At 39.6% G+C, this 26209-nt stretch overlaps 1 protein-coding gene across 7 annotated transcripts in view; it reads right to left on the bottom strand.

Annotated features, from left to right (window-relative positions):
• The window catches only part of Ctnnd2 (catenin delta 2), a 793031-nt gene that overhangs the window by 514995 nt on the left and 251827 nt on the right, over positions 1 to 26209 (bottom strand). Inside the window, exon 1 of one of the 7 annotated variants that reach the window (XM_029469859.1) lies at positions 16519 to 16788. The exons of the other annotated variants lie outside the window; for them this stretch is intronic. The gene's annotated coding sequence lies outside the window, so the exon portion shown is untranslated. Of the gene's footprint in view, positions 1 to 16518; positions 16789 to 26209 lie in introns of those variants that run through there. 7 annotated transcript variants of the gene reach the window in all.

Genomic DNA, 26209 nt, shown 5'->3' with positions numbered 1-26209 from the left:
TCTATTTTAGCAAGCAGGTGCCTAGAGAATTATAGGGCTGGGTATGAGAGTAGTGAACTCCTAGGAAAGAAGCTACTTCTTCTCAAAGCATCAAAATGCATTTCGTTATCTCTGCTTGGTCGATGTTGCTGTTGAGAATGTGAACACTTGCAAGAGGTATTAACTGGAGGAAAATCTTTTTCTACTTTCTCCCAGGATGTGTGCTGAATCTCCTCTGGACGGCTCATGTGACAAACTTTTGGATGATTTTTTCTAATCTAATAGCTATTCTTAGAAATCCTGATGGATGTTCAGCAGAATTTTCTGTGAAGTGTGCATTTCAGTACAACCAACCGTTCTACTGTATTTTTTTAGTGTTCCTCTTCTTATTTTAGAATTCTTCTTTTAAATGGTGTTTTTATTATTGTTTCCTTGTCATTCACAATCTAAAGTCGCTACCTGTTCCCAAGTTGCCGCTCTTAATCTTTCTCTTCTACTTTTTCATGACATTATCTCCCTCTTTCCTGTTTTCAAATATTCCTTCCTTTAAACTTAGTTTGTTGCTCTTCTTGGGTTTTTATAAGAGATAAATATGTTATGAAAGTTCCCTTCCTTGTCAACTGGTATTTAATTTATGAAATTATTTCTACTTTCTATTATTTCAGTGGCTTCATTCTTTCTAAATTTCATAGTTACTTTCTACATGTGGTGGTTTCTTCCATGACATAGCATCTTTGAAAATATTCTAGTTCTATATCCAGAAGGTCATGCTTGTGTACTGAGGATAGAAATGTGAACACAGTCTTGAGTGGGAATGCTGGGCTGTGTTTTGTACAGATAGTTCCTAGTGTGCATAATGACCATTCCATGAAAGAAGGATATAAATATTTAGCTGTCCTCTTCCTCAAACACTGTGCTATCCTCTACCATTTTATTGGTTATCTTATTTATTTACATTTCAAATGTTATTCCCCCTTCCCATTTCCCTCTGCAAACCACCTATCCCATCCTCCTCCCTCTGCTTCTATGAGGGAGCTCCCCCACCCACCCACTTCCATCTCACCACCCTAGCATTCCCCCTATGCTGGGGCATTGAGCCTTCACAGGACCAAGGACCTCCCCTCTCATCAATGAGGTAACCCTCTGCTACATATGCAGATGGAAACATGAGTCTTCCATGTGTACTCTTCGGTTGGTTGTTTAGTCCTTAGAGGCTCTGGGGGGGGTCTTCTACCTATACATCTATTCCCACACACCTTTGCTGATGGATTCTGTATAATTCCTTATGACTTAATTTTTCTCCATTCTTTGGAACTCCATTTTCTTGATTGCGATGAGTAACTTGCTACTTTTTCCATCTCCTCCATCACTACCACCTACTATGAAGCTTTAAGATATTTTTCATGTAAGGCCTCTAGGTTTTACCATTGTTTCTTTTTTCACAGGGCTAATTAAAGTTATTCTGCCAACTGATGTTTCACAGCCTTGGTGAATCATATTTGTTTACCCATCCTGTCTACATTTATACATCATATTCTCTTAAAAAATGTTTCTTTGCCTTGTGAGCCAGGAAAGAGGGGGTGAATATGCATTCAATCCACCTTATTTATTGAGTTTAATTTCTAAAAGAAAGTTGAGAATTTAGGAGCAAAGGAGGACAAAGAAAGACACCTAAGAGGAAGGGTGAGCCTATGACATTGCAGGACTTTGTACTAACTGTGGAACTCTCTGAGCTAGAATATTCTCATTTGAACAGGTTTGTGCCTATGATCTCATTTAAAGCATGAACACTTCCTACATCAAGGTGCTTGCCACATTCCTGGTTTAGAACTTTTTTTTTTCTATGAAGTCTGATTTGGTCAATTTTCCTCCTGTGTCCTCTATTTCTGGAATTTGGGTTCATACTTCATTTTATTTTGAGCAAATCAGTGGGTGAGAAATAAAGATAGCAGTCAATTTTCAGGCATGTACTCTTTACAGGAGGAATTTTAACCACTCAACCTTTTGTGGGACCATTGCTCTGTCTCTCCATAGCCTTTCTGTCCCTGAATTTGATATTGGATTTGCCTATCTAGTGATTTATATTCCTTATGCATCTCTTGCTCCAGCCTGGCCTCTTTCTCATTCCTATCTAAGAACATCCAATTCTATCCATAACTAAAGCTTTTAATCAGATTTCAGAGGTTGTTTATTTCTTCAGACATCCCGAAACACACATATAGATTCAATATTTTCTCCATTGTTTCCATGTACCGGTCATTCTGTCTCCAGATGAGACCCTGTTCTTAAAAGCACCAGTGTTAACACAGTCAATAAGCCTCATGTAAAATGAGAGGATAAAAAACCATTGTTGTCTCTGTCTTCAGGTACTAAGAAAATGATTTCAGGGTCTCTAACAGTAACACACTTTCACTCAGGGAACAAAATGGTGGCTAATTAAATTTTAGTCATTATTACTAAATACAGCATCTTTGGATGCTGATTTACCAGGGAGGGGGTAACAATGGAGGATGGTGGTCTTTCTCTCTTAGTATCTCATGCAAATACAATAGTTCACATCCTAGTGCCTCTCATGTGTACCCACTGAGAGTTTGAAATAATCTTCAATGACCTTCCTTCTTATATAACACCCAATTCCCATTTCACATGAATGAGTTGACTTCATAGCCACCACCTTCTGGCAATGTTAATTCTATCCTGCTGAGATATGTGCAAGGCACGTCTGAAGAGAGGGTGGTGAAATGACAGGGTGATAATAGGAATCTTACAGCCAAGTGTCCAGCAAATGTGGGGAAAACAAGCCATGATGTCAAGACAGAATGGAACAAATCAATGCCAGCTGTTCAGCTGTGTAGACCTCATTGGAAAGTCAAAAACTATGGCAAAGAGCTGTCTACAAAAGTTTACGAAGCTGACAGATAGATGCTTTAAACAACCATGGTGTCATTCTGGGTCACCTAGCAAGACAGCAGATGACAGGAATCAGCACACTGAAGCAGACTCTTAGGCACCTTTCCAGAGCAGTTTCAGTGACATAGAACAAAGCATCCTTTTCTGACCAAGTCTTGCACTGAGCAGGCTCTAATCTTTTTGCTCTGTACTTTATCTCGGCAAGAGCCATGTTAGCTGTTTAAAGTATCTTACTAAGTAAATTATGATTCACTTAATTCAGTAAGAGACAGACACCTGGGAACTAGGAAAAACATGTTTCTGAGTAGTTCAAGGTGATGTTGGTTCCACTAGGCCTGATTAAAATTTAAAAATACTATTATGTTGATGACTGTTAGCTATATCAAGTAACTCCTCAAAAAATTATAATTACATGTAAGTATCTTAGACTATAGACTATAAATTTGTAGACTACAAGGCTCCAGAGTTTGTATTTTGAGCCTCCCCCCCCCCGCCCCCAGGTAACGAGTTAGATGTACCTGTGTGTTAGGAATGCCTATTATACTTATGGCAATGGCATATAAAAGTGACAGTCAACATCTTAAGTATTTATTCACATGCATTGGTCATATTTTCTGGTACCACAGCCTTCCTGAGGACAGTGAATATAAGCAGTCTTGGAGGTTATTGAACTCACTTAACTCCATCACTATTTTGTTCCCTTGAACTGTACCCATTATCGTGAAGACTATGCTTTAACCAAATATTTCTCCGGACTTGGTAAGGAGATGGGTCAATGATTAGAAAACCATTACTTTTAGCTGAAAGCCTCACGTGACTTTATTTACTCCTTCTTCGTATTACACCAACAAAGTAAGCATTTAATTATTTGAGACATCTCCAAAATACAGAGGCTAAGTGGTTTCCACAAAAATAGCCAGTCCCACTGTTTCAGATCTCTAAGCCTAATCCCGTACATTGTTTTATACAGACTGCTGATTCAGAAGTCTTGCAGCCATAACATAAGACTCATCTTTTCATGCTCTCCTTTAACTTTCTCTCCCTCCCCTGCCCCCCCACATCTGAAAATAAAATGACAGGGTTTCCTACACATAGGAAGAATTTCCACTGCAATGTTCAAGTTCACACCTCAATGGAAGTAATTCCTTCTAACAACAATCCTTAACCGTTAAGAGGGTCACTGTCAAATCTGGGAATAGCTGACAAAGGCAATGGCAAGACAGAAGTGTCCTTCTCCAACACTCTCGCAGTAGTAGGGAAAGTAGCCTTCTGATAGTTAGAGGGAGAAAGAAGAAAGACTTGCTTCAGTGAAAATCAAGACACCCATATTCTCAAAAGGACTTTGCATATGCTCATTGGCCCTCACTGCTCCCAAACCCACTCTCTCCTCTCTGTGTCTCCTGATCCCAGAATCAAGAAGACTGACTCTGCCTTTCAAGTTTATGGCAATAAATCTCATCTCTGTATCATGCTCTGTGTAGGTGCATTTCTCATCTTAGCCTGGGAAGAACTGACTGCCACACTCACACCATTGACACTTTCTTGTATCCACTTAACTCTCTAGGTTTCTCCTTTAACTGTCTGTGTCCCGACTGTAGAATCCATACTTAGCTGTCTTACTTTTCTTTCACCTAATATAGAATATATGCAATTAACAGTGAGTGAATAGATGGCTGATAAACAAGGAATCTTCTGAACAATTTTCTGAGTGAAGGCAAACTTCTCTGGCCATGAGAACATCACCGGGGTGCGTTCTTCTTCCACTGACCGAGTCTCCTCTCCCAAAGTTCGAGGTCTAAATTGTGAATTCTACATTTAGAAATACTGTTTTAAATACTGTTTTGAGATGCCTTCCTACATACTATTATCTTACCTCCTTTTTGCATCAAAACTATCCATGTTCCCATAATTTTCCCTCTTGATAACTAAAATTATTTTTACTGGTAGCTGTTTGTAAGAATGTCCTAGTCTCTTATAAGAAGGAAATATGTTTTGTCTTTTCCGGTGACACCACAGTTTCTAAGAGCTCTGTCACTGGATCAATGGAAACCAAAATTTGCCTGTAAAAATGTGATACTCAAGAATTTTTCTTTCTTGCTTAAATTCATATTAATGAAATGTCAAAGAAAGTCCATCTTTATAGCACTAGCAAACACATCTACTGACTTTTTCAACCCTGTTTGCTAGCAATGAATGGCAAGTTCTAGTATCTTTATATAATATTTCTTATTCAAAAGAAAAATTACATTACATTCAAAGCTCTTGCATCTACTCATATTATAGACAAATAAAGACTGTTAAAAGAAGAAACGAGTAGGAAAAGAAACAGACGTACTTAAAGGATTCTACATGGTACTGAGCAATACAGGAAGGGAAGAAATAGAAAATGAAATCAAGCTCAGATCCTGCTGATGAGCTTAATCTAGTGAGAGAGTTGAACTCTACTCGAAGTTTACTACACATGAGGATGTTAAAGTAGAAAGAAAGAAATAGGAATGAAACTTACAGAAAACTTATCAGAGAAGACAGTAACGAGGAAATTAGTCAGAGGCCAAGATAGGCATGCATACATGTGGTCATTTGGGGACAGTAACAACTTGTCACTGATCACGAGTAAGAGTGGAGGGACGTCATCACATTACAGAAATATGATTATAAGTTACCACACTGTAACAGGAAATGATGATGTTGCACGGGTATGTGACAGAAAGCACAAGCACTTGTCCCAGGTAACTGAGTGAAGCGGGGGCTATACTATCAGCCAAATGGGTCACTTGACAAAGAGGTTCAACAAGGATCCTACTTTTCCTGGCTATTGAAAGCACTGGAGTGGCTCAGTTACTTCCATACTATTAACAAAATCCCCTCAGTAAGTTTTTTAGCTCTCTTTGTTTCACTGACAAATACATAATGAGAATGGCTATTTGGGGAAATCTCAGGATGCACAGTGTAAACAAACGTGGCCTATGCATGAAGCCACTCTATTACAGTCTTAATTGCCCATTCCTACACATCATTGCCAGATGCCATGCTTTTTCAACCAAGTACACAGTGAAATCCTTCATGGGCTTAGAACCTAGAACTGTTGGTCATTTTAGCCACAGAAACAGCCTCACTTCCTTCTGTTTCATTGCTGTTCCTCCTGATAATACTTCATTCATTTGGGATGCACAAGGTTAGGAGCCTCTTTTCCCCATGACCCCGTGGTGATTTTGTTCATCTGCCTGCTTTGTATTGTTTTTTTTTTTTCATGGAATAAAACTATATTTTGATTCAATCTGTCCATTGAATCTAAATTAATCACCAAGTCTATCTACTGAGCTGTATGCCCTCAGTTCCAAATGAATGCACACTTTATATAACTTAACACCTGCACATAAATCATTGCCGTATAAACTAAACACATTTCCAGAAACATTTTTCCTGCTACTGTGATGCCTGATATTGACTAAAGGGTCTCAGGTCATCATCAGAGCCACCCAGATAAAGTGAGTCACTACTGTAATTGTACCTTGTGTGATGATGTTTTGCCATCTATGTAACAGCAGCTGCAGCCTTACTGAATTTCCTTCTGTGAGCCCCAGTGAAAGACTGATAATGCAAAAAGTATTAAACTAGTGTAAAGAGGGGTGAACTGGCGATCGGGGTTAAGTAAACAATTTAAGACTATTCAATGAGTCAGTGGTACAGCATGAAAGCCAAGAGAGACAGCCTAGAGCTCTTTACTATTCTTCATAAGATATTTAATATGCATATACATGTCATGTCTTGCTTTTCATCTGGGAAATCTATTTCCCCCACCTTAGGAAACAGCAGTCAAAACCTGAACATTCTTATATTAACATGTTTAAATCCAAATGAAACAACAGAATCTGATGCACTGTTCTCTTCTGCACTACTATGGGTTCAGTGTTAGTCTCTTTACTATTGTGGCTTTCATGGTTTGAACATATCAGTGTGATCTGTTCTCAGATCAACATCAAAAGACTGAATTTTAAACCTGGCTTCAAGCTGTTTTTACTTTCTTTTCCTTTTATTATGTTCCCCCATTTTGAAATCCCTCTACCGGGAACAAACTAAGCATGGTTCTACAAGGAGTACGTTCATATTTGCCTCTTGATAATCAAACAGGAAGTTGTAGGGATGCTGTGCTGATGAACGTGCCACAGTGTGAATCACTTACATTGCAGCTACATGAACTGTACCGGTGCCTCCCCGCTCCACAGTCTCCATCCTTCCACAGCCCCCGGTATGTGGAATGCCTTACTGGGTGTGCATCACTGAGCTCGCAGGCTCTTTCCAGTTATCAAGAACAGCTTACCAGATGTTCCCGGTACACTGAATTTGTCACACTGCAGACAAGCTAATATCATTATGTGAGACCACAGGGGGAAAAGTAAAAGACGCCACATTTAATCCATAGTAAGTACCATGGGACCCATCAAGGCAGTTGGGTTTGCTCAGGATACAGCAGCTTCTAGCAAATGAGGGCCGCATAACAACTTAGTTACAATGGGCGGCAGGATCCGACACCATAAGTTAGGCTCCATTAAAGTGGATGCAAGTACATGAATTCATGTACAAAGTATAACCTTAGCAGCTGTCTGTGCACAGCCAACATTTTGTGGATGCCTTTTTAGGAAGAGTCACATCATCCTCCTGTCCCTTGAAACCAGGTACTAAAGTTTCCATCAACTGCATGCAGCTCTACCTGGCAGGAAGGACAGACTGGCATTAGCCCCCTGGGCTGCAGCACAGGGCTGCGGGCTGCTTATGATTTTGGCAGCTGTTTCATACCTATTAGGCCAATTTTTGCCCAAACAATTTTCCCTTGCTAATCAAGTGGGGAAAGCAATAGTCTAGGAGGAAATTAAATAGTCAACAAGATATGTGTACCTAATAAACACTCCAGAACCGGGATTTAGTCAAATCAAATGATTTAATCCGATCCTGTCTCACTCAGCGTGGAGGACCTAGTTTAATAAACTTAGGCAATGCATTCTGCCATAGAAGTAATGTCCCATTTTCTTTCCCCAAGTGATACAAATAATTTGTAGGCACAGAAGAAACAGTATCAATATTTTAACTGCTACTTCTGTTTTACAGACAGGGAACAGGACTAGAATATCAATATGGTTTTATATATTTATTTAATTAAATATATTTTCATGCAGTTTTGTGCACAGGATAGTTAAGTATTTCTGTGAACAATCTAATTTTCTTATCGCTTCCACAACTTATTGAGAATGCATCTACCAATCTCTGGAGAATGTTTTTACCTTCATAGCTCAGCCCTTCCCTCTAGAAACCTCCAGTATGCATAAAATTGAGTACCATAAATACCACTTTAGATTTATTATTTTATATGTATGTGTGTAGGTACATATCTGTAGGTACATATGTGTGGCCATGTGTGAGTGCATAGATGAAGAACAACGTCTTAAGTGTCATTGCTCAGAAGCTGCCTACCTTGCTTTTGAGTTCATATCTCTTACAGACTCTCATAGGCCTGTGGCTCACTGAATAAGTTAGTATGGAAGGCTAGTGAACCTCGGAGATCTGTCTGTCTTCATCTTCCCGAAATCTGGGATTCTGAATGTGCAACACGGCACTTGGCTGTAACAGTTTCTGAGAACTGAATTTGGTTCCTTGTGCCATCAAAACAAGCACTTTGTTTACTATTTCTCAAGCCTGGAATTCAAAATTCACACCACTGAACTTCATGTGACCCTTATTAATCTAGGCACCATGGCTTTACAGCCTTAAGGTTGGGTGGCCTCTAGAAGATCAGGGAGACCATTTTCCTTGGAGAGTTACCAAGACCAGCAGCTCAGATCTACCAAGTGCCAGCCTTAATCCTCAAAATCACAGTCTCCCTTCCTGTGAGAATCTGTGGCTCCGTTCTTGCTTGCCATCAAATTTACCACAGCATTATGCTTCTGCTCACAGCATTCATACCACGCAGTGTGAAATCCTTGTGTGCTCTGTGACTGAGATGGAGTCCTTCACCATGGTTTGTACAGGTCTTCCAATTAGGACACATCTGTTGTCTTTCTTGTCGGTTGAATCCATTTACCTAACTTTGTAATATACAGCATGGCACGTATAAAGTCCACAAGTCCCAATATGTGTCTTCCCATCTGAATTGGACTCCCATTAACGTAAGTTTTCATAACTTTGACAAGTATCAAATGAAACCTCAAACTATTTTGTAATATTCTGCTGTACCAGACATCTCTACACTGTGTACCCTGCAGTTGACAGCTTTCTGCCTACAGAGAAGGCTGCACATATATTCTCCCGGGTTTTTTTATATCTTGTTATTTCATAGTTTTTAGCATTTTGTGTTCCTCTCAAAACATGTTTGTATCTAATATATGCATATCATCGATTGCTTGTGCTTACTTCAAAGACATTGGTCCGATTCTTTGATTACAGATTTGAGTAGAAATCAGGAAGAGCTTATTGGTTGCTGACAATTTCATCCTGACAATGATTCATCAGCAGTGCATTACTGTGAATCATAAGCACATGCCCAATACACACCATTTGTATATAAAGGTCAGCACTGGTTGCATGGTTCCCTTGCACCTGCATGGAGTGCACTATATGTGTCAATATGGTCTTGGTGGCCTTCTATCTGCAGAAAGCCAGGCAGTCAGTTATATGCTTATTTGCATGCAACAAGCAATTGTTCACAAAGGTATAGTGATTGTCTTTGGAGGCTCTCAACTCAGACTGTGATTAAGACAGAAAACCTCAGAAGAACAAATATCCAAACTCTTCCCATGGCCTGTTTCTCATACCTCTGGCTGTAATTGGAATGTTATCTTCCTTTTCATGCTGAGCCATCCAACTCAGTCTGGGGGGGAAACAACTGTCTCCAGACCCAGCTGTGCACAACAATCCCATGGAACATGGACACAAGGTTCAAACTTTATCATTGTATTGCTATTAGACTTTAAAACACTAGGTTATTTTCTGACATGCAAATGTCAGTTGAGTGGCACATTTATAACCTGTAAAACTCAATGAGAATATATGTTCTTGCTCAAAAGACTTCCGTGCACGAGTGAATTAACAAAGCTTGGGGGCTGCCAGATCACAGACATGAAGAAGTTAGGCCAGGGTCTCAGGTGACAGTTCACCTGAGCCAGTCTGGCTTGCTCCTCCTCGGCTAAAATATACTTTCCTGACTTGTACTGTGGAGCCCCACAGGAAAGACAACAAAATCCTATTCATTTATAAGGGATCAGAAAATGGGAGCTTTTAATTCTGCAGTTATGGAAACGGAGGTGGAGAGGGATCAAGTGACTAGACTATGGAGTTTTAAAGCCCACATGGGACATAACCAAGGAAAAGAGAAATGAAGTAAAGCTAGTACCAGAGCTGGTTCTAATCCATTCTCAAAATATATTACCCCAATAGGGAGGCGAACCAGTAAATGAAGTACATTTACTGTACAACTGGCCAATACAAAAGTAGAAAAGGAAGATGCTAGAGAGGGCAGAAAACAGCTCTTGGCCTCTGCTTTGTTGACCACTTTTCTGCAAAAGTATTAAGTATTGAGTATTGAGTATTAAGCGTGGTAGAGTAACACGGCCTGTAACCATCACTAAACTCAGCTGCGCGTTCTTCGTGGAAAATGCATGTGTAATATGAGGCTCTTATATAGCTGACACTCAAAAAAAAATATAAATAGCTACACTGTTCAAAGCAAACAGAGTGGTACCACAGCATTAAAAAATCAAGGTTTACCACTCCAATGGCTCTGAGCCAATGCATGTGCTTTCCCTTGGCCAAAAATATCCAGTGATATAGTGATATACCTGGAGCTTGCAAAGCAATTAAAGGTCCAGGCCAGACCTGGGCTGTTGTCAGTGTTATCTCCTAAGAAGAACCTCAGAGCCCTTAGACAAATGGTCTCAGGATTCCAGGGTCACTGACCCCAGTTAACTCTGTCCCATCCCCACCTCTGTAGTTAAGCTTTCTAGATTTTTTTTGGGGGGGGGGGGCAAAAGTACTCCATAATAATGTATACACATTTGATCTTCAACCTTAGCAACTAAATTTAATTACATTTAACAACTCAACACTGAATATAGTATCTCTTGTAAAAAACTCTATTAATGCTGATGAAAATTACCAGAAATTGGTGCAGAAGAGCATGAGGGCTTGAAATTAAGTGAGGCAGATGCAGTTCCTAATGAGGGAACATGTGACTAGTGAGGTAGCTAGGCATTTAGGAATCCTATCCAGAACATCTCTTCTTATAGGAACATACACTCTCAGGTTACATCCTGTGTCTAAATGGCAGGCGGCACTCTCCGGGGGGTGAGGGTTGGGGTGATGTTACTGTTTGCTTTATAGTCAAACAATCAGGTGACAAACACTTAAAAAGAGCTTTTGTGTTTAAGCTTTAAATTTTGTGGTTGACCGTTTTCCTGAAAGTGCATATGCAATAAGTGTGCACTTGGTACCCACAGAGGTCAGAAGACAACATCAGATCCGGTGACACTAGCGTGGTATATGGTTGAGAACCACCATGTGTGTCCAGAGAAGTGAACGTGAGTCTTACACAAGAAAACAAGCACTCTTAACCACTAAGCCATGACTCCACCCCCAAATTGGCATCTTTTTTACTTCTTTTTATCCTTTTTAAAATTTTTTATTGGATATTTTCTTTATTTACATTTCAAATGTTACCGCTTTCTCGGTCCCTCCTCCAAAAGCCCCCTATCTCACACCCCACTCCTCCTGCTTCAATGAGGGTGTTCCCCCACCCACCACTCCCCACCCTAGTATTCCCTACCCTGGGGCATCTAGCTTTCACAGGACCAAGGACCTCTCCTTCCATTGATGCCTGACAAGGCCATCCTCTGCTACATTTGTGGCTGGAGCCATGGGTCCCTCCATGTGTACTCTTTGGTTGGTGGTTTAGTCCCTGGGAGCTCTGGGGGGGTCTGTTTGGTTGATATTGTTGTTCTTCCTATGGGGTTACAAACTTATAAAAAAACATTTAAAATAAAAAAGTGGTGTAGGGATTTGAAGGAGAATAACTCTCAGGGTTCATATTGTAAGACTTGCTCCCTAGTTGGTGAAAGGATTTGCAAGGATTAGGAGGTGTGGCCTTGTTAGAAGAGGTGCATCATTGGGAATACTGAGGTTTCAAAAGTCTATGCCATTCCTAGTGATTCTCTCTCTCTCTCTCTCTCTCTCTCTCTCTCTCTCTCTCTCTCCTCCACCCCTGCCTGGAGCTTGTGCATCAAGATATAAACTCTCAGTTGCTGCTAGAGCTCCACACCTGCCTGCCTGCTTCCATACCCCTCAGCAAGACCACCATGGCCTCTAATTTCTGAAACTGTAAGGCTCCAATAAACCCTTCCTTGTATATGGTTCCTTGGTCATGGTGTTTAGCACAGAAGTAGAAAAGTAACTAAGATAAAAATAAAATAAAATAAAAATAAAACCAACCCTGTCCACCAAAAGTCACACACACACACACCAATTCTGCATTTTTATTACTAGAAAAAATATCTCTCATATCTCTGCATAATATATACAGGCTGTGAGAAAGTTACTGTGTAATTAGCCACAGTGTGGTGTTTATCAACTTCCTAGAGCTTGCAGTTTATATTATAATGATGTACATTGAGTACAATCTAACTTATCAAATCTGGTTAGAGAGATGGCTCAGTGGTTATAAGAACTTACTCCTGGTACAGAGAACCCAATCAAGTTCTGCTCCCACCACCCACAGAGGGCAGCTCACAACTGTTATTACTTTGACTCTAGGAGATGCAACACGCTGTTCTGCACTCGGAGGGCATTCAAGCATGCTTATTTACACATAGACACACATTTCACACATTGAAAAAATAAAAATATCTTGAAAAAATTATGTGTGTTCTCAAGAGAAATCTACCTGATGTTACACAGTGCTGAAGCAAGGGCTACATTTGTCACTTTGCCTTATCTGAGGGTACAATGGTATCAGCCTGACCAGTTCTCTCTTACAAGATATATTGGGTTGTTGTAAATGATAACCTTGAATATTCATTATTTCCCTTGTTTTTAAAAGTCTAGGAAATGAAGCCCAACACCGTTTAATATATATATATATATATATATATATATATATATATATATACCTATGTATATATATATATGTGTGTGTGTGTGTGTGTGTATGTATACATACACATACACACACACACATACGCATACACACACCCATTCATCAAATATGCCAGGCAAAGATACAGATGATGAAATGGATAAAAAAAAAATCAGACAAAAATACCCACCCTCATAAAGTATATATTCTAAATGGATGGAGAATTCAGAGAACAACTTAGTTAGGTTTTCTACTGCTGTGCTGAAACATTATAACCATAAAGCTCAGTAAGCAGGAAGAGTTTATTTGGCTCACACTTCCACACTCTACCCCATCCATGACGGAATCCAGGATAGAAATTCAAACAGGGCTGGAACTTGGATTAGCTGATACCGAGGTCGTGGAGGGGTGCTGCTTACTGGCTTTCCTTAGCCTGCTTTCTTAGAGAACTCCGGACCACCAGCCCAGAAATGGCACCACCCAATAGGCTTGTAGATCCTGCATCAATTACTAATTAAGAACATGCCTGGTAGCTGCATCTCATGGAGGCATTTCCTGATTGGAGGTTCTCTCCTTGCAGATAACTCTAGCTCGGGTAACAGTGAACAAGCCAAGGAGGGATGTCTAATGCTTCCCGGAAATAAAGGCACAGAACAATAATTCAGGACAAAGAAGACGACAGGGAAGGAACCTCGAGGATCCTCCAGAACAATACTCAGGGGATATGAACCACGATGTGAAAAGATGGAGAGGGGAAAGTAGATCTTTCTGGACCAAAGACTTGAGAGAAGGGAGCTGGGATAGCATTGCAAATGAAAGTGCAAAAGCAGAGGCTAAGGGCAGAGCAAGCCCCAGCAAAGCTTCCCCTGCTCAGCAAACTAGAAGCACACCCAGCAGGGAGTGGGCGGAGCTCAGGACCGAGGGAGAGCTAGGAGGCAGTTGGAGGACTGGTGGAAGCCCTTTCTACTCAAAATATTCATTCTAACATCTCTCTGGAGTGATAAAATGGCAAATTTTACAGTCTTTGTGGGATTTTGTAGGCTTCTCTCTGGAAATAACTTTTACTAACATTTATTAACAGTTACTTTGTGCAAGTCCACTACAGCACCATTGGTCCCAGTTCTGATATTGGATCCCCATCAGACTTGTTAGTTCTTTCACCCTAGATAACATTGTTATGCATCTAGATTTTCCTACTGTATCTAAGCATATAGAAGGGTTATAAATAAATTTGTTGAATATAAGCTATTACAAAATAGACATATGGTGAAAGAAACGCAAAAGCCCTAAACTGATCCAAATGGCTTTTGTCAGGCTTTCCAGATAGGACTCTCCAGCTTGGAAGAGTTCAGCCACTTGGACCAGATCTGTGACTGTCAAGAAAATGGTGTTTTAGACAAGTGAAAGTATCTCACTTGTTTTCTTAATTGTGTGGATAACATAAACAAACAAGCACCTGCACAGATAGCATTTTTCAAGTTGGCATTTGGGAAGCTTAATAGCATATTTTCTTTTTGGAACACACTCAACCAGGATCACGCTTTCAAATGCTGAGAACTTCGTTTTGTGTCTTTCCCCGTATCCACCTGATATAGAAACTTGCATTTAAAATAATGTTCAAATTACTTTCTCATATCAAATACCTATGCTATATAACATGGAGAAAATAGGCAGATATTTAATTTGTTAAAATTAACCAATCACATACATATATGTCATACAGTTTGAAGGGTTATAGTCATCTAAAATATTATATTGATTTCAAAAATCTGTGTCTATCATATGTACTGAAAATGAAGCTTCATGGGTAATTATTCTAGTATTTTGATAACATTATTAAATAACAATTAACATAGAACATCTTGCAAAAGGTTAAAGCCTTTTAAGATTAGAACTCCTTTTTGTTTATTACTGCAGTGCTGGGAATGAAATCCAAGGCCTTGTGAATGTTGAGCAATGGCCTTGCCACTGAGCCACATCTCCAGCCTGTAAGTCTTCTCAATGACACAGCCAAAAGAAAAGGTCTTCTTTTATTATTATTATTATGATGATGATGATGATGATGATGATGATGTGACTATTTCTTTTTTTCCCATTTTATTTTTTTTATTTTTTTAATCAGGTATTTTAGAAAAGGTCTTCTTAAATGTAATATAAACTTTCAAGGTTTAATTCAATGAGATACTGAGCTAAAGGTATACCTTCAAGAGTATATGCAAGACTTCTGTGTAAGATAAAACACATCTGAGGCTGAGGTTGAGCAATTAAAATCTTAAGATGTGGTGAGACTATGTTTCTATAAAAATTTTATTGAAGTTTTAATAAATGTGTTTACAAAGACCCTCCCAACCAAAAACAAAAAAAAAAAAATGAAAAGTTATGTTTACATCTCTATGGTAATTCTTCATCTTAGTGCTACATTAAAGAAGTCACTTAGGATCCTCTGAAACAGATAACTAGCTCCAGGAAGTAATTAGGATACTCTATAACCGGTATCGTTGATCAGAAATCATTTCCTGTCTCCATGAAAGGTGACTCAGAGATACTGCAGTTTTAAAGACAAGAGTATAAACGTTTTCTGGGTCTCCATAGAACTTCAGTCCCAATTATGTACTACGCATGCATGCTATACATGTGACAGTTTCCTGTCTGATTCCCTCTAGCAGTCTGTCATGCTGATCACTGTCACACTGCCTGTCTGCTCTTAATTGTTTTAATGACCTGTTAGTATTTCAAAAACTTTCTCAATAAGAATGGTGGAACAGCTCAAATCTGAAGCCGTTGTCCGGTTGGGGCAATGATCCCCTCAATGAAGTACCTGAACCAAAGCCAGTTGGAGACACTTGCATGGTAATGGCTTTCTATAATTACGGGATGCACGCATCCCATTCACACCGGCACCATTTACAACGACCAAAACATGTGATTAGTGTACTGTGGTTCTAATGCAAAACTATGAGAACCAAGCCTCCTCTGCAACAAGTGAGTGACTGCTGTAATGCATTCTTGCATTGACTTCACCTCTTTGCCTGCAGATGTTTACGGTATTTATTCTCCATGCATATTTCCTATCCTGCTCATTGAAGAAAATTTTAGAACGAACCAAGTTCCCCAATAAAACCACGCTTAACAAATTAAGAGGTTTTTTTACATGAATAACCATAACTTTCATGAAATCTAAAACACACATCTACGACACACACACACCCACCAAGTATTTCTAAACACAATCACTGAACAGACATGACGATTAGTGAGATGGGAGTCAGTCGGACAGTGGACAGCGGACCTCACAATCACTTTCTGTTTAGCTCCCCTATGTGGCTCTCCCAAGTTCAGTGCCCATATACTGAATAAACTGACCTTTGTGAGGTCAGGAGTAAATTCTTTTCCTATACTCTAAACAGGACTCCCAGGCTTCAGTTACACAACTTGAAAGGCATAAAAACAGCAAGAGTAACAAGGAAAGCATTGGAAAGTGAAGTGAGGTTAGTGTTTATTGTTTCTTTTACCTTTGCGGGACCTTTGGAAATAAAGGGTCCTGAGCAACTTGAACACAGTGGTCCAGGCAGGCAAGTCCACCAGTCCCAAGATGAAGAAGGGTTCCTCCACCCTCCCCGAGGCACAGAGCGTGCTGTTCTGGCTCTCAACCCACCTGCTCCTCCCTCCTGGAAAGAAAGCTAAAAGCAAGCAAAGGAGCTCAAAATCCAAGAAGGCGGAGAAGAGTGGTCTAGAAAAAAAGTCAGGATGCGCAATTTCCACACTCTTAATTTCTGCTTCCACTAGCAAACAGTGTTCAGCGAAAGCAAAGCGGGATGCATCAGATAGCACAAGCCTAGTGGTGGCTGTCTTAAAAGAGAAAAGAATAGAGTTCAGCCAGGCACAAAGGTCTCCATGGCAACAGTGAATTTAGACCTCCACTGGCATTATTTATGCAACATTTCATCACAAAAGGACCCTCCCACTAGCCAGCACAGCAAATCCTAGTTTTCCACTCTTCCTTTCCTTTGCCCCAGATTTGTACCTGCATCTTTTAGCTATCCTTAGTTTAATCTGAAGAAACAGAGCAAAAAGAAAAACAGCATCAACCAAAAGCACAGATGACAATATAAGATTCTCAGACCAATTCTCGATGTTGGCTCCTGGGTGAATTAAAAAGACCGGACCTACTTCATGTTATAGTCAACACAGCATTGGTTTCAAAGATGGACAGTTGCTGGGTATACATGTGCATATTCTAAATATTTTTACACGTGAAATGAGGTTGCAATTCAAAAGATAAAATGAGGCAAAATCTAAGGTGCTCAGCAGATGCACAGAAAGGAGGCACATTTAGATACAACTTTGGGGCTATATTTTGTATATTGATATAATCCAATATATAATTGATATAATTGTATATATTGAAAAGAACTATATCAGCAGCTATAGTGCATCAATTGGGGTGTACTATAGCTGCTGTACACCCCAAACACAATATTAATCTTTGAATTTTAACCTCAACTTTAAGAACAAATGCTGCAGTGGAAAAACATTTTTAATTAACTGTGGGCCAAACTAATAGCAGGTCAAATCTATGACTACATGAGCCAGAGAAAGTCATTTGAAACTGAGATTGCACGCCTATGTAACGAGGTTGCTGTGAACATACACAGGCACTTGCTTCAATTCTATGACTGTAGACAACAAATTGTCAAGATAATGTCGGTTGAAGCATAAAAGAAATAGTACCAGTATCCATCTAACAGATACTCAACTTAAGGTCAGGGTTACACAAGCACGTATGTGGTAAACTGGTTATTTTTCTATGGCTGTGATAAAACACCATGACCATGGCAAGTTATGAGCGGAAGAATTTAATGCAGTTTATTTTGTAGAGGACAAGTGTCCTCGACCATCCAGGCAGGGAACATGGTCAGAAAGTGGCAATGTTGCTGGGGCAGTAGCTGAGAGTTCACATCTTGAAACAGACCCACAGAGCTGAGAATGGTATGGGTTTAGAATGGCATGGGTTTATGAAATCTCAAAGCTTGTCTCTAGGTGCTCACCTCCCCCACACTTCCTGATCCTTCCCAAACAGTTCTACCAATGGGGGAACCAAGCATTCAAATAATCCACGGATGCCATTCTCATGAAACTGCAACACATGGTAACCTTGTAAAGTAAAATTCTGTGTTTTAAAACAATGCAAGGTTACTAAAATGTCAAAGTTTGAGAGAATGTTGAGTGAGTAAAAGGCCTGTAAGAGCAGGAAGTCTTGTGTTTGAATACCCATAGCGCATGATAAATTCAGCGGGCGGGTAGTATATGTCTGGAATTCTAGTGATAGTCCTAGTCATGGGTGGGGAAGACAGGCCAATTCCTGAGAGTTTATAGTCCAGCTATCCTGATGTTCACAATGCAGCAGCAAAGGTAAAGACATGGAATCAAACATGGAATGAGGTAAGGTGATGATCAACTAGACCATCCTCAGCTATATATGCAGCTGAAGCCATGAGTCCCTCCATGTGTTTTCTTTGGTTGGTGATTTAGTCCCAGGGAGCTCTGGGGGTACTGGTTAGTTCATATTGTTGTTCCTCCTATGGGGCTGCTAACCCCTTCATCTCCTTGGGTCCTTTCTCTAGCTCCTTCAATTGGGGATCCTATGCTCAGTCCAATGGTAGGCTGTGAGCATCCACTTCTGTATTTGTCAGGCACTGGTGGACCCAGCCAGGTGTTTTCTGTGTCTGTTAGCAACTTTGAGCTACTTTTCTGGGATGTTTCTTCCCCTGCTTTGCTTTCTGGCTCAGCTCCCATTTCTCTGGGATTTGTTGTTTCTCTTGATGCTTCTGAGATGACTTCAGTTGGGCCATGGGTTTCTCACTTCTCTGTCTTATTCTATTCTCTGTGTGAGTTCAGTTATCCTTTTCATACCTGGTCTTACATCTACTTGGATTTATATCTTCATGGTTTTAAAGTTTGTTAATCTACCAGAAAGAGCTAGTGAACCTTCTCATACAGTCCCAGGAAGTAATGATGTTGCTCCTGAGTTATAATTTCTGGACATTCTGTCTATCATTGAATCTCCTCTCTTTCTGATTGGTTTCCCCGAAACTGTTATAACTAAGTCCTTTTGGATTCATATGTCAGTATTTGCATTGTGGAAACTTTATCTTAGCTGATTCCCATAACAACAGATTAGGAAAGGGAGGCACAATGCTCAGTCCTAGGGAGCAGCTAATCCTGCCACTTCAATTACAGTTCCAGCCCCAGCAGTCTCCAGCCTCGCTGGAGTCTGAACCGAGGCTCTCTGCCTTTGTGTCCCCATCTTCGTGTCTTTATAACTTGGCATTACAGCTAACGATTCAAGTTAGGAATCTAAGTCTCTCCTTCCGATACTCTGCCCCTGTGTATTCCTCTCCACTTTTGTAAATTAAATATACATCTTCATGCTCTCAGGAAGATACACTGAAACTCAACAACACACCATTCCAGGAACATTCAGTTCCTTGCATGATTACAAATGGATTCTTATACTCCCATGTTGGTATTTAGTTCTCTTCAGTGTACACAGAAACAGGGTAGAATTAACTCAACCTTATGAGACAGCAAAAAACAACCTGGTTTAAGGTAAATCCTAAACACACATTAATATTTATTTATGACAAACTCAACACAATTTGTAATGAAAAAAATAAACATTTAGTGGCTGGAGGTATGTTACATGGCAGAGCCCACACTCAGTATACAACATAGGTCCTGGGTTCGAACCCCAGGCATCACAACACAGGAAGACAAAGTGACATTGGCAAACTAGGACAACAGAAGAATCCCTGGATTTGATGGTATTGATGCTATAGCTTAAGCCATGGAAAACAAGAACAATGTACAATTTCTGTCTTGATGTTTCTCTATGCTAAATTCGAAGATTCAAAACACTAACTTTTAAATAAATTTGATGAATTAGGAAAAAGAATGACAATCCATAATGTGTGTACCAGTACTCCAGAACTCACTCACTGTGATGCTTCCAATAGTCTTTCCAGTACAGCTCTGCTGTGTCTCAGAACTACAGTAGATCCAGAAGGATGTGTGTGCACAGTGGATTGCTACTCAGCAAAGAAACCACATCAGCCGAAGCTACACTGGAGATTAAGACTGAGTCTAGACAAATAATAGCGAGACAGCAGCTCTTGGGTTATATTTCTATGTTATACAGAGAAATGCAGTCTCAGGGGAGGGAAGGTGGTCACGTTTAATTCAGAAGTGGATAGAGTCACTGGGCATGATATCCTTCATTGAAAATGTCTTCACTAAAATGCATCACTATGAACAACAGATACATGCTAACAAAATTATTTTTATAAGTACAAAGGGACTTAGTCATGCTAAATTGTTTGGTATTCCTAGAAGTTTGCAGGTGACCCAAGATACATTCCCAACCATTAAAGCACACAACAAACACTCCACAAACATCAGTTGTCTGAGGACATTGATCTCTCAGTATATATAAAAAATTATATCATACACAGTTTGACTTCATGTACTAAAGACTAACCATGTCCTATAAAAACATTAAATCCTAAATTACTTTCAAAGCTAGATTTGTGGGCACTGTAACAGGAAGGCACATTTAAAAATGAGAGCAATACTTAGCTACTAAATAATGATGACTCAAAAACCTCAGATATTTTCAGCAATATCACTGAAAAGAAAATAACTTTAGTTTTTAATCCCGTGCTCAAGGGTGGAGAAGTAGCTATGTCATACAGTATCATTAATTTTAAAAATATTTTTTAAAATTAATTTAAAAAATAATTTAGTATGCTGTGGCCTTCTTATACCATGACAGATACAAAGATATATTTAATGGCTTGGCTGTGTTTGTCACCTAATAGTAAAGGCAAAGTGGAAAGGGAAGCATCATGAACACAGAAGCTCTGCCACTATAAACAGGTGGCTTCCCCGTGGTTTACAATGAAGTGTCAGACCCTCACGTAAATTTTCTATTTAGTAAAACTTTTGCTAATTCCAAGATTCTTCTTTAAACTCATTTTGCCTTTTCATCTTCTGTGATAATAAGTATTCCAGTATAAGAGCCTATAATTCTACTTATTATCCTTCCAAAGTCTAAGTTACAGAATGGCATGGGCTGGACAGTCAAATTACCGAGTCTGCCTTCCAACGGCCATGGAGAAGCTCCAGCAGGAAGAAGTTGTAGCAATTAAATAATTGCAAGGAGTAACAGTTTCAGAGCTAGCTCAGCTTTTCCTGTGTAGGACTGCAGTTCTCTTTGCTGTCCATGGCCAAAGCAGACTGTGTCAGGAGGCAAGGGGAAGAAAAGGAGAAAGGGAAGAGGAAGGAAACTGTAAACAGCACTGGACCTCTGCCTGAGATGTGGCAGTGACAGCTTCTCACACAAACCCAGACCTCCAGTGCTGTCCTGCTTCCCTGAACCGTGGAAAGCTGGTTAGACACAAAAGGCAAGCCTCTTGTTACCGAGCCTGGAACTGCACGCCCTCACACACTAGTTCACATTTATCCATCAGTATAAACTTGAACTCTGTCACGACGAATGAAGAGAATTGTAAATCTCACTAATCAAATGTGTTCCGGTTACTACATGCTCCATCAAGGTATCTAGGCACCCGCACTAAGCAAATCACACACCCTCCTTCATTTTATCTCAACGTAAAGCTCCAGCAGTGACCGACTAAGACCGGACGACTTTAGCTACCGCTCTCCATCCTGGCACGAATCTAATTTCACTGTCTTAGGAGCATTCTGGGTTTCTCAAGAAGGCTGTGAGTTTGACCATCCTGGCGGGAGTACTTCGATTCCTGATGTTGCAAATAGTTAAGCCATAAAATTCATGACTTGTGTGTTGGGGAAAAATAGAACTTGGAGGCTAGAATCCCTAAGCTAATTAAAACATTGTCAGCAAGGGAGTAAGGTCAGATCATACCTGAAAATACATTAATGAAGAAGATGGTAAAATAATAATAATAAAAATGATGATGATGATGATCACAGTAATAATGTACAATAGCTGTGGGCTCACTCTCAATAAGTCAGAAATAAAGCAAAGGTAGCTTTCTCATTTGTAAAGGAGTCTCTCTCCCTCTCTGTCTCCTCACACATACACACACACACACACACACACACACACACACACACACACACACACAGAGTGAGAGAGGGGGGGGGCATGCAGGCACTAGGAAAGTAATGGCAGAATACAATGCATTTTAAGTTACAAAAGACAATTTTCCTCCTGGCATAACTGAGCCCAGGTGAAGGAAGTCTACCATATTTTTCATGTTGTATGTCTGAAGTATATACTTAAGATGTTATCTTTGCAGAAATAATTCATTTCATCTGATTGCTTAGAATTACATCTTACAATCCTAGCATTAAAAATAACACTTGTTTCAGTTTTCCACATACTTAGAGCATCTCTTTATTCTTATATTCTCCTAACATTTATATAAATTCACGATCATGAATAATGCCTTGTCAAAACAGAGTGAGCCCTGTTTCTTCGGTTGGACTTACGTATTATGCCAGTGCCCTTGGCCGAGGCACCAGAGGAATACCAATAAGAAAATGCACATGACTAAGCATTTTAAGTTCTTCACACAATGTGCTTGGCTAAGACACAAGCTAAATAGCCTACTTGAAAACTACTTTCGCATGCAGGCGCGCACACACACACACAAGAACCTACAGTAAAATGAAAGAAACCAGTAGAATGTTTTAAAACAAGTATGAAAAAAAAAGTTCTTGAAATAACACTACCACTCAACATGTCAAATCCTATTGATATAAAAGCACCTGTAGAATTATCCTCCGTAGGTTATGCTGTACTTGAGTAGTATCACAGATTTCAAAGATGGATGCCAGGACATTCTGTCCTCTATCTAAGAGTTAACCTGAACACTGGCCACCTAAGCATGGAAGGCTGTAGTTATAATGTGTAGTCATTACTGTAAAGAAATTAACAGAGTGAGGATGGCTCATAACAACTGCCATTTCTGTAATTTCTGGACTTTAGACTTCTCTTTATGCTTTAAGTTGATGGTCTTTAGTTAAAAATAAACATTATCAAAATACTCTATTGTTAGTCCTTCCCAAATTATATCCTTTGTTATATTTCATCTCAGGTAGCTAAGATCAATCTTTACGTGCATTCCCTTCAGTCTCTCTCCTAGGAGCCACACCTCAGAAGCACTGTATTATGCTCTTAAAATATTTCCATAATACAGAAGGCTCAAACTTCCCATTCCCCTTCCCTCTGAACAGAAAATATGAGAATCTCCAGTTCTGTCTAAATCAACCAAATTCCCCCTGGTATGCATAGCCTATGGCTATCTCCCTTCTGATCTATCCACTAAACATTTCCCCATAGAACATGATTTCCTTGGTCAAGCTAGACACAGGGAAAGCCCATGACACACCAAAAGTCTGACCCTGTATTTTGATTGCATTTGAATGGTACAGTTACATTTCCTTAAATAAAGGGAAACATATCTCTCAATCCCTTCAATAAGCCTTCTGTGGAAAGACTTACACATGAAGGAAAGGCAGGTAGTATTGATCAGTTAGTCCTTTAAAAGCAGGACTGAAGATGAAGAACTGAATAGCTGATGCTAATTCTCATGAAATTATGAAGATTCAATCAAAATCAGTAGGTGTCTTTACCGTATCTGTTAATGACTTGCTCAAAAAAAAAAAATCACACATCAAAAGGACGTGCCTCAACAACAAACATATTCATGTCAGTCTGTCTTGTAAGTCAGAATGCTACTACAGTTTTCTGCAAACCTGGAAGGTAAACACATTAAAGAAGAGTTACCCATCCAGGTTACACGTGTAGCAGACATTTTACCTCGAATAGATCTTTTGCAACACTTGTGTAGTTACCAAATCTATGTCTCTTAAGCTTTGGAAATGTAGTTATTTAGGATGAGCACATGGTGCTATGAGAAGGGTGGAGTAAGCTACTCCCTATAAATGTGGAATCTCCTCCTTCCCATGTTAATTCAGGGATCGCCATCAGATCAGCAGATGCACTGACAGGTGCCACTGTCCAAGCCACTTCACCAGCCGTACATATTCCAATTTCATAAAGTTATTCGGGGATTTTCATTAATTTATTGTGTGTGAAACTGGTAACATCCCAAACATATTTTTTGTCATGTGTTTCACTTTTTTCAAAGTACTATGAGCACCTGACCAAAAAAGAAAATGTCATTTTTAAAAACTTTTTCTTTACTTTTGGCAATTCCTAGTCTATCCTAAAATATCAGAGCCTCCATTTATTTAGGAGATCAAGAGGGGGTCAAAGACAAGATGTGCCTGAGAATGCTTCCATATCCTCAGCAGTCGAGACTTGAACTGACTCAGGACAGCCTGGAAATTCAGGAAAGGCGAGTGCACAGAGGCACATACAGAAGGGCAGAGATTGGGACAGCCATGCACACTCTACTAGAGCACACCTACTATGGACCACCCAGAACTTGAACATGCTTGTTATGTTGGGAACAGGGAAACTTAACTAGATGTTGATAGGCAACCTGGAAACCACGATGTCTCAAAGCTAGAATCAACTGGAAGAAGAAATCTGCAGTTGCTGTGTTTTACACGCACTGCCAGGACTTGCACCCAGACCAGAGGAAGGTTGTGCCAATTTTCTGTGCGTCTGAGGTTCATATCCATGTCAAGAATACTCACTCACTAGGACCTCACCTGCCCTGTACACACTCATTCCAAGGTTTCTGGACTCTCCACAGACCACAATTCTTCCAGGGCAACAACTTCCCACTTGGGAACTTAGGCATGAGAACCTATAGGTAGCCACTAACTTAAAGCACTTCATCTCTGAAACTGAAAATGAACAGAAGCTCATGTGATACTTGTGTTCGTGTTTGTACAAAAGGAGCCTGTGTCAACGTGTTTTAGGTGTTTATAATACTGACCAACATACTAGTGAATAACTATGGATTACTTTACTTCAGTGGTGAGAAATGGAATACAGATGCAATCATCTACTCTCTTGAGTGTCATACTCTGCACCTGGGAACGTAAAGCTGGAAGATTCCTGTGCTCTTTCGATGGCATTTTCTTTCTATCAGGTGACACTTCACTTCCACAATGAGGAATTACCGTCAAGATTCAGTTTCATATGAATCGATTATACCTAATTTAGGAAGTCTCAAATAATGAGACCATTTTTTCCCCTGAAGTATAAGTGTAAATATTCATCTGAACTGGAATGATCTACAATTGAGACTTGTGATTCGGATTTCCTTATCTGGTATTAATGGATGTCCAGGGCAGTCAATGAGGTACTTATTATCAAGATTGTATACAAATATACGCAACTCTAGAACAACCAGGAACCTGGACATTTTAATTATGTACAAGATAGGGGGAGGAGTTTACTCACACACACACACACACACACACACACACACACACACACACACACATATTGCTTATATATTTGTTAATGCATGTTAACAAATATACCAACATTTGTTAACATGCATTTATGAAAGTACTCAATGACTTTTAAAGGATTAAAAAAAGTTTTTAAAAAAAAAACCTTATGTACAATATATTCCAATTTTTCCTATACATATATTGGATATGTCTTGTGCTTTGTTTTTGAAAGTCAAAAAGACCCAAAAACATGCCAACCAACTGACACATAGTTTCACACATCATGTAAAGTGAGGACGAGCCCTGGACATTGTAATTTCAAAATGATTGAGCAGAACATTTCCAGACAATGATACACCTAATGAAAGGCTTGATCTGGAAAGAAATGTCAGCAATTGCCAAGGCACAAAATGAGGACATTGATGGGGACAGAACTCAAGGGGAATGTGTGGGCAGGCGCTGTGAAGGGAGCTTCCAGCACTGGCTTGCAGATGCCAGTGGGAGCCCAGAACAAGTCTAGAACAAGTGAAGAAAAACAGAAAGTAAACTACGCCCAATGACTACAGGTTAGATAATCTTCTTCCCAGAAATACATTTTAAAGCAACTCATCTCTGATATAAAGTCTAAGTAAAGAATACATAATATTGTGCTCTCGTGTGTACACATTAGAATATGTGAAAACACAATTCAAGTTTTCATAATATTGACCAGTATACAACTGATAAATACAGAAAAATAGTTTTACAAGTGATTCCTTTTATCCATAACAACATGACAGT

This window comes from Mus caroli, chromosome 15 (assembly GCF_900094665.2).
Source record: "Mus caroli chromosome 15, CAROLI_EIJ_v1.1, whole genome shotgun sequence".
In the NCBI taxonomy this organism is placed as follows: domain Eukaryota; kingdom Metazoa; phylum Chordata; class Mammalia; order Rodentia; family Muridae; genus Mus; species Mus caroli.
Note: the sequence above shows the minus strand (reverse complement) of the source record. Positions and strands in the feature narration are given on the sequence as shown.